Raw genomic sequence first — 12,197 nt, 5'->3', positions numbered from 1 at the left:
GCAAGTTCTCTTCTGATTGCCTTAGAGGGGTTAAAACAGTAGCCTGTGAAAAATAAGTGTCCATCAGGCTCATCGTGATTTCCAGGCACACTCAAAAAAAAAAGGTTACACTTCTATATCCTGACATGTCAACTGCTGTTTGAGGATTATAAGTAACTTAACAGGAGCGATTATGTATCGCAATAGGATATGAAAAATATAAAGATAGATTTATAATGTTAAAGAAAACAAAACAAAACAAAACAAAACACTAGTGCAACGGCCTAAGCTTCTGGAAAGAACTGACTCCATTCTGAAAAGACCCAGTTCAAAAAGACTGTACTAGAGAAAAAAGAGGTAGTGTTAATGGAGAAAAACTGTACAAAAAAATTATGTCTAGATAAATCGAATACATATGCTTCTTAACTAGTGTATATGAATTTTTCATGACAAAAATTTCAATTTCTCTCAAAAAAAAGAAAATCTATATGAATTAAAAGCTCTCTAAATTTTCTTTAGACAGTCTAAAAGGAGGACCAGACAAACCCTGTATCAAAGGAATTCACCCCATTTAACATGAAGTATTACAAAACTTAACCCAATTTTGCCACCACTGAACTCAAATGAAATTTCTTAGCAATTTAATCCACCTCAAAAACAAGTCAAAAATTCCTTTTTCTTCCAGAAGGGAAATGCATTTCTGGATAAAGCACTCAAACATGTAATATACACAGATGAACAGTACTACACACAAAAAAACACTCATTAATGTACCTATTAAATGTGTTCATTAATAACACTTCCATATGTGGGAGATGGAAATGCTCTGTCATAGCAAGAAAGCCTGTATATCTTGAACCAAAGTGCAAAGAAACAAAATAAAAAATCCAGCAGAAAACCTCCAAGTCTGTAACTGCAGTTTTCGTCTAATTCTGAAATAGTCTACGAATCTCAGCGAAACTAAAGCTTTCTCCAAGAACTACAGCTGCAAAGAGCAATAAGCAGACACACACAAACCCACAGAGATAATAAATGTGGGTCTATCCTAAACTGGTGTGCAGTCACCTTGTAGGAAATGAACTATAACCTGCACCATGGAGATGTGTTTATAATTTTAGACTCTGAATCACAGAAGATTCCTATACCCACACATGAATCAAGCCTCATCTGTGAAAGAAAATGGCAACATATGAAGCACCTTGCCTTCATACATGCCTTCTTCTTCAATCAAGCTGCTTAGCACAACTCCTCATTGTTTCAGTGTCTTGAATAGAAGAGTGGCCTTTTATACTTCTGAAGTTATATTTCTAATGTAAAACAGTGTTACAAAAATTATCCAAATGAAATCTAGACAGCAATTAATTAAAATAAAATCCATCCAAAAAAAAGGCAAGTTTTTATTTCCTTCATGATTTTACCTAATTAAGGTGTCCCACAGATGTACTGAAACCTGGATTTGTATGGATACTCCCCAGATCCCCAGATGTCCACTTCTCTTCCCTCCAGTTTCCTACACAACCTCAGCTGTCTCATCATTTGACCAATGCCTCTAATCCCTCCCCATGCCCCCTACACTCCTTCTCCTTCCAGAGGTTCTGCAGCTGCAACCTCAAGGGCCAGCCAAGCAAGAGGCAGCATTTCCTGCAGCTGGCTGCACACCATACACACAAGTGTTGGCAACAGATGGGATGCTCACCACATATGCTGCAGCCTTCCCATCAATAGGAGCACTCATTTCATCTTCCTACTCTAGGCAGCCACCAAATCTCATTACACACACAGGAAAAATAATTGCCTTTGAGACATCTACCACTTTATGAAATTTGGTTTAGAATGTGCAGCAGACACACACAACCCAGGCTAATAATTAAATTTAATAATACATTATACATGAGCTCATAATTAATTAGCATATATAATTGGACAACACATTCTATATTATTTGATATGAAATAGATTGTCTGCAACAGGCATGGTATGACATCTCCAATTGAAAATAAGCACCCTTGCTATAACAGCAAAAAAAAAACCCATGCCTCATGAATATTCCTCTTACAGTCCACCGCTAACTTGTTTCTTTTCCTTAAGGACCAGATCTACACATTATGCTATTCTATGAGAATCCCCTTTATCTCTGAAGAGGAAGTTTTCTGTCTTTCATGGTCACAATATAAAATCTGCAAACATCATCTTGAATGCATCTTAATGGATGCTCAGGAAACCAAAAGAAAATTAAAAGCACCTCGACACATCTTATTGCTTTAAGTAGTACAAGAGGAGGGGGGAAATCACCAGATGTTTTCGCATTAAAATAGCCAATACCAAATTGAAACACAGAACTATCACAATGGGAAACCTTGGGCAAGGGCCAAGTCTTCGGAGGCCTACAGAGCACAGGTGGTTTGAAGTAACACCCACTTCTTTATTTGCTGGTTCAGGTGAAGTGCAACGGAGAAACAATCAAACAAATTGGAGTACTTCAGGGAGGCAGCAGCAAGCAACCATCCTCACATGCCTCCTGTAATGGCATGGTAGAGCACCCCAAACTGTCACCTGGCTGCTCTGGAGCCACCTTACTAATGGACTGCACCAACCCTGCTGCCAACCCAGGCCAGGAGCTCAATCTCTGAGCAAGCCTCAGGTTATCTCACTGCCAGCTGTGACCAGCACTACTCAAGAGCCTGTGCATATCACCTGCTCTGCAGCAGCTCTCCCGGGCAGCCTTGCAAAATCACTTTTCCTTTCACCTCACAGCAGTTAAGCAGCACACAGAAAATTGAATCATAAGGGTAGACAAATAATACATCACAGATCACAGTGCTAAGAAATCTTTCTGTCTTTTCAAAGAAACTTACTGCTGAAGCCTTAATTTGTGAGAATTGAAAGCCTCATAACAATTTATGTTGGATTAAGGTTCCTGCCCAGTTAAATACCAGTACTGACAGTCCTAGATGAGTTCCCATCTTATGAACAACCATCAGCCACATGCTTACAGGCAACATGCCAGAGCACACTGCACTTTATCTACCTTCCCTCGCTGCAGATTATGCTCCTCTGGGGATAAAAAAATCTCACAGTTCAAATATATCAGCTAACTACACTAAATCTTCCAAGTGCCTCTAGCAGCTGATGGGCACCTCCACATATCTTAAAGCCCATGAGCACTCCAGTTTTCTTCAAATTCTGACACACATAGAGAAATGAGGACCTCTTCCCATAGTTACTCTTGACATGGACAGCTAAGTCATTGGCCGTCTTCCCACCAGCAAGCCCAACAGTAGTTGGAAGGATGCTGGCTCATATCAGCTGGAGCAGGCATCCTTCAGTCTCATCCATTCACCTACATTGGTAGAAAAGATGTTCTGACTTATGAGAGCCTATAACCATGGTGCGAGATGCAATGCTCTGTGAAGGAACAGCCGCCCAGCTCCACGAGCAATGCAACATCCCTTGCTGCAGATCAGCCCATCACCACTACACCTGCAGCTTCAGGCAGTGAAGGAAGTGTCAGGTTGATGCTAGCAAAGGTTACGTGTTTAATGGTCAAATTGTAAGCCTATCAACAAAGGAAAAACATGAAAGTGTATCTGAAATTTTAGTCCATCTATAGCCACTGATTCCTTTCAGAGCATCTCCAAGCTGCCACCTGCAAAGATGAATTCAGCAGCACTTCTACTTTGTGCTGCTACCAAACCGACCCCTTCCACCCCCATCTTGTCACACACCACGTCAGAGCTGGAGACCAGGACATCACACAGTGCTAGGAGCTGGGCAGCTAATGCTCTTTACTAGGGATGGAGCTTCTGAGACTAATTTTGGCTTTTATCTCCAATGCCTCTCTCCTCTCAAAGAAAGGTTCCCTGAGGCCACACCTGAGCTGGCTGCCAAGACAGCCATGCCGATTAGTAATCCCTCATCTCCCCAGCTCTCAGAGATGGATTACACAACTGCAAATGTAATACTAGAAACATCCTCTTCTTATGTACTCTCTCAAATATAGGTATCTCTGCTTTCCCTTATAGCTTTCTCAATTTCTATTTTATTTTGAATTTGCATACTTGTTCCAGCCTAGCTCGTTTTAGCCCATTTACCACACTATAAAAGATTTATAAAGTTTAACAGCAATCATGTATCATCTTCAAGATACATATGTTTCACTAGACTCACAGCATATAGCTTGCTTTAGCTACTCCAAAACATTATTTGCTTTATAACAACACAGATGATTCACTTGACATCAGCATTTCTGGCAATATATTTCCTGCACTCAGAGTAAGGAGCCACAAGACAAATCTGAAGCAAGATTCAGAATCTTCTGGTGATTATTCACTGTTTTGCATTCTTGCAGAAGTCCTGATTTATTCCATGTCAGATCTCAGTGACACCACTCAGATATTCTGTCTGAGAAAGCCCTGACGGGCAGTGTCCTTAACCTGTCTTCAAGAGTCCTCACCATGTCTGCCCTTTGTAACTAAACAATACAGAGCATCCAAATGGACACTGTCAAATTATGATCTGAGTTTGCCAACAATAATCAGTTAGTTCCTAAATTGACTTGGGCTGCAAGTCCACTCTGAATATCAGTATCACTGGGAAAAAAAATTCATTTGTCTGGGTTGTGTTATGTCCTGAAACCTTAACATCTTTCATTTCAAGCTACCATTGTAGTGAAGAGCTTAAGAAACATCAACAGCCATCACCTGCGCTATTGCAATTCACATGTGTTATCACCTATTACTCCACAGCACAGAGCAACAATCTACTGTGATTTTGAAGTTATCATCTCTTTCTGGTTAGAGACATACAGCATTGTTTTCATAAAGTGGTGGCAACTTCTGGAACCCCAAATCATACTGATTTTATCATTGCTTTGCCCTGTCTGTCTGTTTATACATCTGTAATCCCCTAATGACTCCTGCATCAGTATCGGGCAGCATAAGCATTTATCTTTCAGTTTTCTGTTGAGCAAAACACCGGCAGTTGACTAGCCCTGCTTCACTGGCATCTCTCTTCAATTCAACACTACAAAACAGGATCTAGTTCTGAAGCTTTCTCAGTTGGCATTTTTTTATTTTGCCACATTTTTCATCAGTTTATTAGATTAAAAATAACGCTGACTGCCAATGACATGTCCAAACTTACACTCCCCTCCAAAGTCCTTAAGCTCATCTCTAAAACTATGGCTTACTGCTAGATGTTACTGTTACTGGCTACACAACCTAGAGATCAGATGAGTTTTTGTCCAAACCCCCATTTAGCTACAGTATAACCAAACAAGGCTGTCTCAGGGAAAAGAGTGGGATAGTACAAAACAAGTACAAAGGTTTCCCAGCCTTTTCATGACTAGTTTGCTTAAAGGTATCAATATTCTCCAGTTCCATTAAATGGGCTCTTCACATTACCTGACCTGAATTTTTCACATCTGCAAAATCACTGACAGCCTCCTCAGTGTCACTGAGAATCTGAGGCAGTATAAAATGTTTTAAGTCTTTTCCTTTCACCATTCAGGGACCTCTAATGACAATCCTGCCACATCTTATATACACACTGATAACAAAAACTTGGTACCTCTATATTCTCCTATTTTTGGCAGAGCATCTTTCTGAACTAGGGCTCTACCAGTCACCGTTCCTTTCTCTGTTGTATCTTGCATATACTTTTCCAAAACTTTCTAAAGTAAAAAAAGAAAAAAAAAAACACAAAAAACAACAAAACCACAAAAAATGCAAACAACAACCCACACAACTATATTTAACACAAACTCAAGAACCAGCTGCTTGCACTGCCATTGATAGGAGGAGCACTTTGCACACCAGCACCTTTCTAGGAGACGATTAACTCGTATCAGCTGGAGCAAGCATCCTTCAGTCTCCTTCCATTCACCTAAGTTGGTAGAAAAGATGTTCTGACTTATGAGAGCCCATAAGCATAGTGTGAGGTACAATTCTCTGTGAAGGAACAGCCCCCCAGATCCTCGAGCAATGAGACGTCCCTTGCTACAGCAATTAAATCACTTAGGGCTCTAAAAAGCTCTATATCAGTCTTTGCTTTCATAGGAATGCAGGGCAGTATTTCTAACAGTTTGAAATTCAGCCTGATGGACATGCTGCTAGTTTGCATAAATCATGGGCATAACACACTACTGGTGGCCATGGACAGTTTTAGGTATATATAATATCTCTGAGTTACCAGGTATTATGTAGTTCTGCAACACCCAATTGCTAAGCCAAATCACACACAGCATCTCCACTCCAAGACAGAGAAGAAAGAGGGCCTTGGAGGAAAGACATACTTTTCCCCCTATTTCTCAGCCCACATCCCAAAACTCTCCCTTCAGCAAAGTCAGTTGTTTTTACACAGTTTGACAGGAGCAGCCTGCAGGCAAGGAATTCCACCACACTCAGACTTGCGTTTCAGTGTACAGCCAACACACCGATCCATCCATCATCTGGCCTTCCCATACTCATCACCAATACTGAGACATTGCTCTGTGTTTCCAAAGAGCTCACATAAAAATTGATTAAGCAGAAACGTAGATACCCATGTTCATGCTGTCTGTAAAAGATAAGCTGAATGATTTTTGATGACTGTTTAGCAATAGCTATTTAACATAAAACTTTTGACTATCATCTCCATTCATTATTTACCAGACCCTGAAGAGTATTTCCAATGGTTAGAAAAGAGCAGCCACGTTATTTAAATTATAATACTGCAAGTCCAGAGGAGGGTCATGAGGATGATCAGGGGGATGGAGCACCTCTTGTACAAAGACAGACTGAGAAAGTTGGGGCTGTTCAGCCTGGAAAAGAGAAGGCTGCATGAAGACCTCATAGCAGCCTTCCAGTATCTGAAGGGGGCCTATAGGGATGCTGGGGAGGGACTCTTCATCAGCAACTATAGCAATAGGGCAAGGGGTAATGGGTTTAAAATTAAACAGGGGAAGTTCAGGTTAGATATAAGGAAGAAGTTCTTTACTGTGAGCATGGTGAGGCACTGGAACAGGCTGCCCAAAGTGGTGGTAAATGCTCCATCCCTGGCAGTGTTCAAGGCCCGGTTGGAAAGAGCCTTGGGCAACATGGTCTAGTGTGAGGTGTCCCTGCCCATGGCAGGGTGGTTGGAACTAGATGATCTTAAGGTCTCTTCCAACCCTAACTATTCTAGGATTCTATGATTGTAACAACCGCAGTACAAAGCGGCATTTTGTAATATGCAGATTTACCAGAAGAAAATAAATTCAAGCTTAACAATTTTGTTCTAAGACAGCACTAAACATCTGACTCAAGGAGCTAAGTACACAGGTGAACAATCACTTCCAAAGGGAAAATAAACTGACCAGAAGCCCAGGGCAAAAGCAAATTAAAGAAAGACACATCCTTTTCTTTTTGTGTTCTCATTTCCTGTTCCTCAAAATTCCATTTGTAAAGGCTTAAATTCTGCCACACAGCTTCTCCTTTTCCTCTGTATATGTATTACAGCTTATTCGGTATCTCGTACTCACTTTCTTCCTAACATCTTTGTCAAAATATTAGCAAATTTACAGGAAGAGAAGTAACTGTCAAAACTGGAGTACACACTGAGACATGCCCACCTGTGTTTGACCCCTATGTGATGAGATTGATGTGGTTAAGATTAATGAGTCAATTATTTCTAGGTGCGGTAGAAGACACCCAATTGTTTCAGAATTTCAGTACTAACCACCACACTCCTGCAATGCTTGATACCCATAAAATAATTGTGAGCAATTGTTCAGTACGACATCATGAGTACAAGCCTTATACCAAAAACCAAACAAAAAAAAACCAAAAACCACTGAGATTAAAAGGAAATGGGATAAGTGTACAGTTAGAGCAACCCTCCAAAGCCACTGGCTTTAAAAGTTTTTCACTTGACAAATTTAAGTTGCCACAAGATACTGTGCAATACAGCACGATTAATTGCTTGCCTTTCAGCTGACCTCCCACAGGGACTTGGTCTTACAGTTCCGAACACCATCACATTAAGGCACCAACAGTCACCACATACCCTGACAGGGACAAGAAAACCTATACGCATACACCTGCTTTCACACAATGACCTCTTCCAAATTTGGCAGGTCTCCATTTCAAGAGACTTCTCATAGCGCCATAGAGTATTCCTTAATATTTAATACATACATCGCTGTTTTAGAGTGGGTGCAGCCTCACAGATGGGTACAGTGAAAATCAGGTGAGGCAGTGGTGATGCTCTGCTCTATCATTCTTGACAAGCGCCTAATAACTGGTTAACAAGTATGTCTGTTCTGTAACGCCTACAATCAGCAGAACAGGGAATGCAACATTACTGACAAGAGTCCAGCTACAGGAGTTCACCCACTCCCTTTAGGTTAAACGACATTTAATAAATAAGTAAATAGATAGATAAACATTTAAAACCCACAAAACACTGCAAAGCAGAGACAGTGCCAGTTTTCTCTGAAGAATGAATATCCAGGTTCCTTCATGTGAAACCTCTCAACATATTGGGATGGCAAGAGAGTCCATACCATGTAGTAGCATTGCATCAATGCGCTTTTTGTGAATTGGTCAATGGACAGAACTCCTGGCCTACAAAGATACCTGGCAGAATAAGGAGATACGGAAGGACACAATTTTGGTATCTCCACCTCCTAAAGACCCACAATATAATCTCACTTTCAGAGCTGACCCAAATTCATATTGAAAAAAAATCTTTTCAATTCTCAATATATAAGATTATATAAGCTGGGCTTTAAACCAGCAGCTTTTAAAATATGCATTTCAATACACCAGAGGAAATCAGAAAAAGATTTTAACAAAATTCATTATAAACCCTTTTAAAGATGACCTACATTTGAACTTCTGTATCTTGTATGGCAAGGGTTCACTTCAATTACTCTATTAACCCAAATAAAGAAAATGGATCAGTCATAAAGACCTCCAAAACAGGTAACTGGAACAAGTGCCTCAAAATCAAGTAGACCTGCAGAAGTTAAACTTAAGGCTTTGGTCTGACTTGAGGAAGTTAGGTTTGTGTTATTTTCAATTTTAACTGAAAACATAAAAAGCAGAAGCATGGCTTACTCTATTTCTGGTCCCCAGCACTGGAACCGGATGGCCTAGCTTCACCAGACCACCACCATTGAGGGACATCACGACCTGAGAACAGGACTCCCCCATCATGGGAGCAACACGCCTCCAGAGGAATGGGTCATTCAACCTTCCCAACAACACCTGCTCTCACTTTCTGCTGAGCTCGCTAATAAAAGTACTGGTGGGAGTGCTACAAGTCTCATGCTATATGTGTATCATGAGACTCATAGCAGAGGCGTACGATTAACTCCCCCAGGCTGAGGCAGGCAACAAATGTATGGCATCACCAGCTGCTGCTCAGGGACTCCCCCAGTGCACTTTTATTTTTATGGTAAAGCAAGGAGCAGCTTGGTGCTCTACAAACCTCTGCCACTTTTGCCGGAGCAGAAGAGTAATAAAAATGACAAAGCTCCTACTGGAGAACAGGATTCAGAGAAGCTAGACACTGCTATGGGCTTTTGGGCATTACTGTGCAGGAGAGGGAATAAAACTCAAAACTTCAATAGAGTAAACCACCTCTCACAGTCCTCTCCCCTGCTTTTGGGAGGGGAAACCTCAGTTCCCAATAAACCAGCTATCAAAACAAATGTCACCTGCCCCAACTACAAAAACTGCCGCATTCCAGCAAGGTTTTGCTGCTGTCTCCAACAATAGTAGGATCAATCTCATCAGATGTTAGCTCCCCAGTATACTGGTAACAACAAGATTACGTCCCCTAATTGAAGCTGCAAAAAGCACTTTCCAAAGCACAACCAAATTGTGAAAGTGAATAAAAACACTTTTAAAAGTTTGTGATTTTTTTCTTTTTACATCAGCAGTCTTCAAAAACATTTTGATTTTTACTCTGTTTAACATTAAAAGCCAACCAGTTAGATATTACAAGAAGAAAATATTTGGGATTTAGTTATCAAATTTCCTTGATGGGAAGAGCTGGAGCTTTTAATATAAATTTATCTCTTGCTTTAAGCACTGAATTGAGGATTCAATCAAACAGAAAGTAAAATGCAAGTTCCGCATTACTTCCATGGAGTTTAGTTAAAAGAAACTTTAGTTACTTTAGTTAAAAGAAACAGTCCTTAATATTTAACAGACTATAAAGATTCACACACATCTTGCCAGTGCTTCAGCAAGTGGTAGTTTCCATCATTAAGCACAGTAATGACATATTTGCCCAGTCTATATGCCCACCACTAAGTATGTGGCAAGTTAATGAGATGCTTTGCCAAGGGTTCAGCCTGCACCTGCGGCATCACCTCTGCATACAAAACACGGCTGATGCTGATCTCAGCACCTCATCCATATTTGCAGAAACACCTATCAGGGAAAAAGAAGAGATAATGTATTAAAACTGTCCACAGCTACCTTCAGGCATCAGGAACAAGACAGGAGACAGTACATTAGAGCTTGCAAATTTAATAACCTATTTTGGAGGTAAGATATTTGATCATTCAGAAAGTGACTGCCTTTGGTGCAACTGGGAGACTGAAGCCTGTCTGTACAATGTTTTGCCAACAACAAAGAAGAGTCTTTAGGAAAATTTCCTTAAATCCTACCTCCGTTCTTAGAGTAACCAAAAATGTGCCCTTATATGTACTTTTGGATTGAAGGCAGAGGTGCAAATGGAAGCAATCAGAAAATCACAAATCACAGCTAGCAAAGGCAGGACAGCATCGAGCATGCAAGGGCAGCAGCACGGCTTCAGGACTCACTGCACGACACCGACAGGAATACAGACACCACGCACCAAGCAGGCTTGTAGTCCTTGGGCTCTCAGCAGTCACCCAGATAGCAAGCAACAAGTGCAATTAAAACTTGTACATCAATGAAAACTAAAGCATATTTGCATCCATTCATACCTGTTATCTGCAAAACCTCTTGCTAGTGTTTAACTTACTGCACTGTTTATCTCACTGCTTAATTAGGCCCCAAGGGTGATTTTTAATCTAATTCACACCAAATAAATCCTAAATCAGATTTACTCCAATGTAAACAAGGTGAGAAACTGCACAAAATGCCCAACACAAATATTTTTATTTCCCATGTTTCTAGTTGCCAAAATCTCCCACAAATTCCTTTCAAAAAAAGTTTTAAATCACTTTTTCTCTACAGACTTTTGATTAACCCCTTTGCAGTGCAGCCTGTAACCTGCTGGTTTAACCTAGAAAAACTGCAGGTACAGGGCACTGCTTCTCTACAATCACAGAACTACTGAAAAGAGGGGAAAAAATAATCCATGCTGAGTGCCAGGTAGCTGCCACCAGAGTGCTAATGGCTTAAATATGGCTTAGTTTAAATTTTGTGTAGTTGTTTCGGTGACCAGGTGTAGGTAAACCACTACTGTCCCCTAGGACGACTCTGACATGGCCACCACTCTTGGTGTTCAGGGCAGGAGCTTTCTCCTGCTAGAGGTTTATTGAAGAAATCAGTTCTTGCCTGATCTGAGCTCACTTTAGGAATGACTCCCAGCTGCAAGAGAGATCAGAGCCCTGGCTTCTCTCTATTTGCATTTTGCTCGAGGCAGATAAATGCTGCCACAGGGAATGATACACAGGGATCTCCCACCTCCCTTCATCCTTGATGCACTTGCCCATAAGCCCCCATGGGCAAAGCTACGGCTCTTCTCCGGTCCTGCTGCCAGCGACATTATCTACAGCCTGGAAAGACAAGAGAAGGTGTTTGACATGTTCTTTTCCTGTGCCCAAGAGAAATGTATTATCTGCCCAATAAACCTGGTTATCTATTGAACAGACAAGCTGTAGTCCTACGAGCCTCCTCAAAATCAGGTTGGTTACGTACCAGCAATCATATTACACAACACTCCCCCCATTTATCTTTTTATTCAAAAGCACTCTTTACAGAAGACAAATGAAAAGCTGAAACAGCAGAATCCCTCATTGCTTCCAGCATTCTTCACTGCTAGCAAAACTTGTTCCAGTAACAGTGGAAGACAAACGAGATTATTTCAAGACTGCGGGCATAAATTATGAAAATAAATGCGACAGAATACAATACTTCACACTGCCCCTTCTCACACATGGTCGGAGAACCAAAATATGTGCATATAGGGAGATGAACAGGATAAAGCCAAACAGTAGTTTGTCTTGCCCCCAACACTTACACTTGGCATAAATA

Source organism: Pezoporus flaviventris, unplaced genomic scaffold (assembly GCF_033815535.1).
Source record: "Pezoporus flaviventris isolate CSIRO_AGI_PZ_B2104156 unplaced genomic scaffold, CSIRO_AGI_Pfla_v1 ptg000001l, whole genome shotgun sequence".
In the NCBI taxonomy this organism is placed as follows: domain Eukaryota; kingdom Metazoa; phylum Chordata; class Aves; order Psittaciformes; family Psittacidae; genus Pezoporus; species Pezoporus flaviventris.
This window is presented reverse-complemented; position numbering follows the sequence as displayed.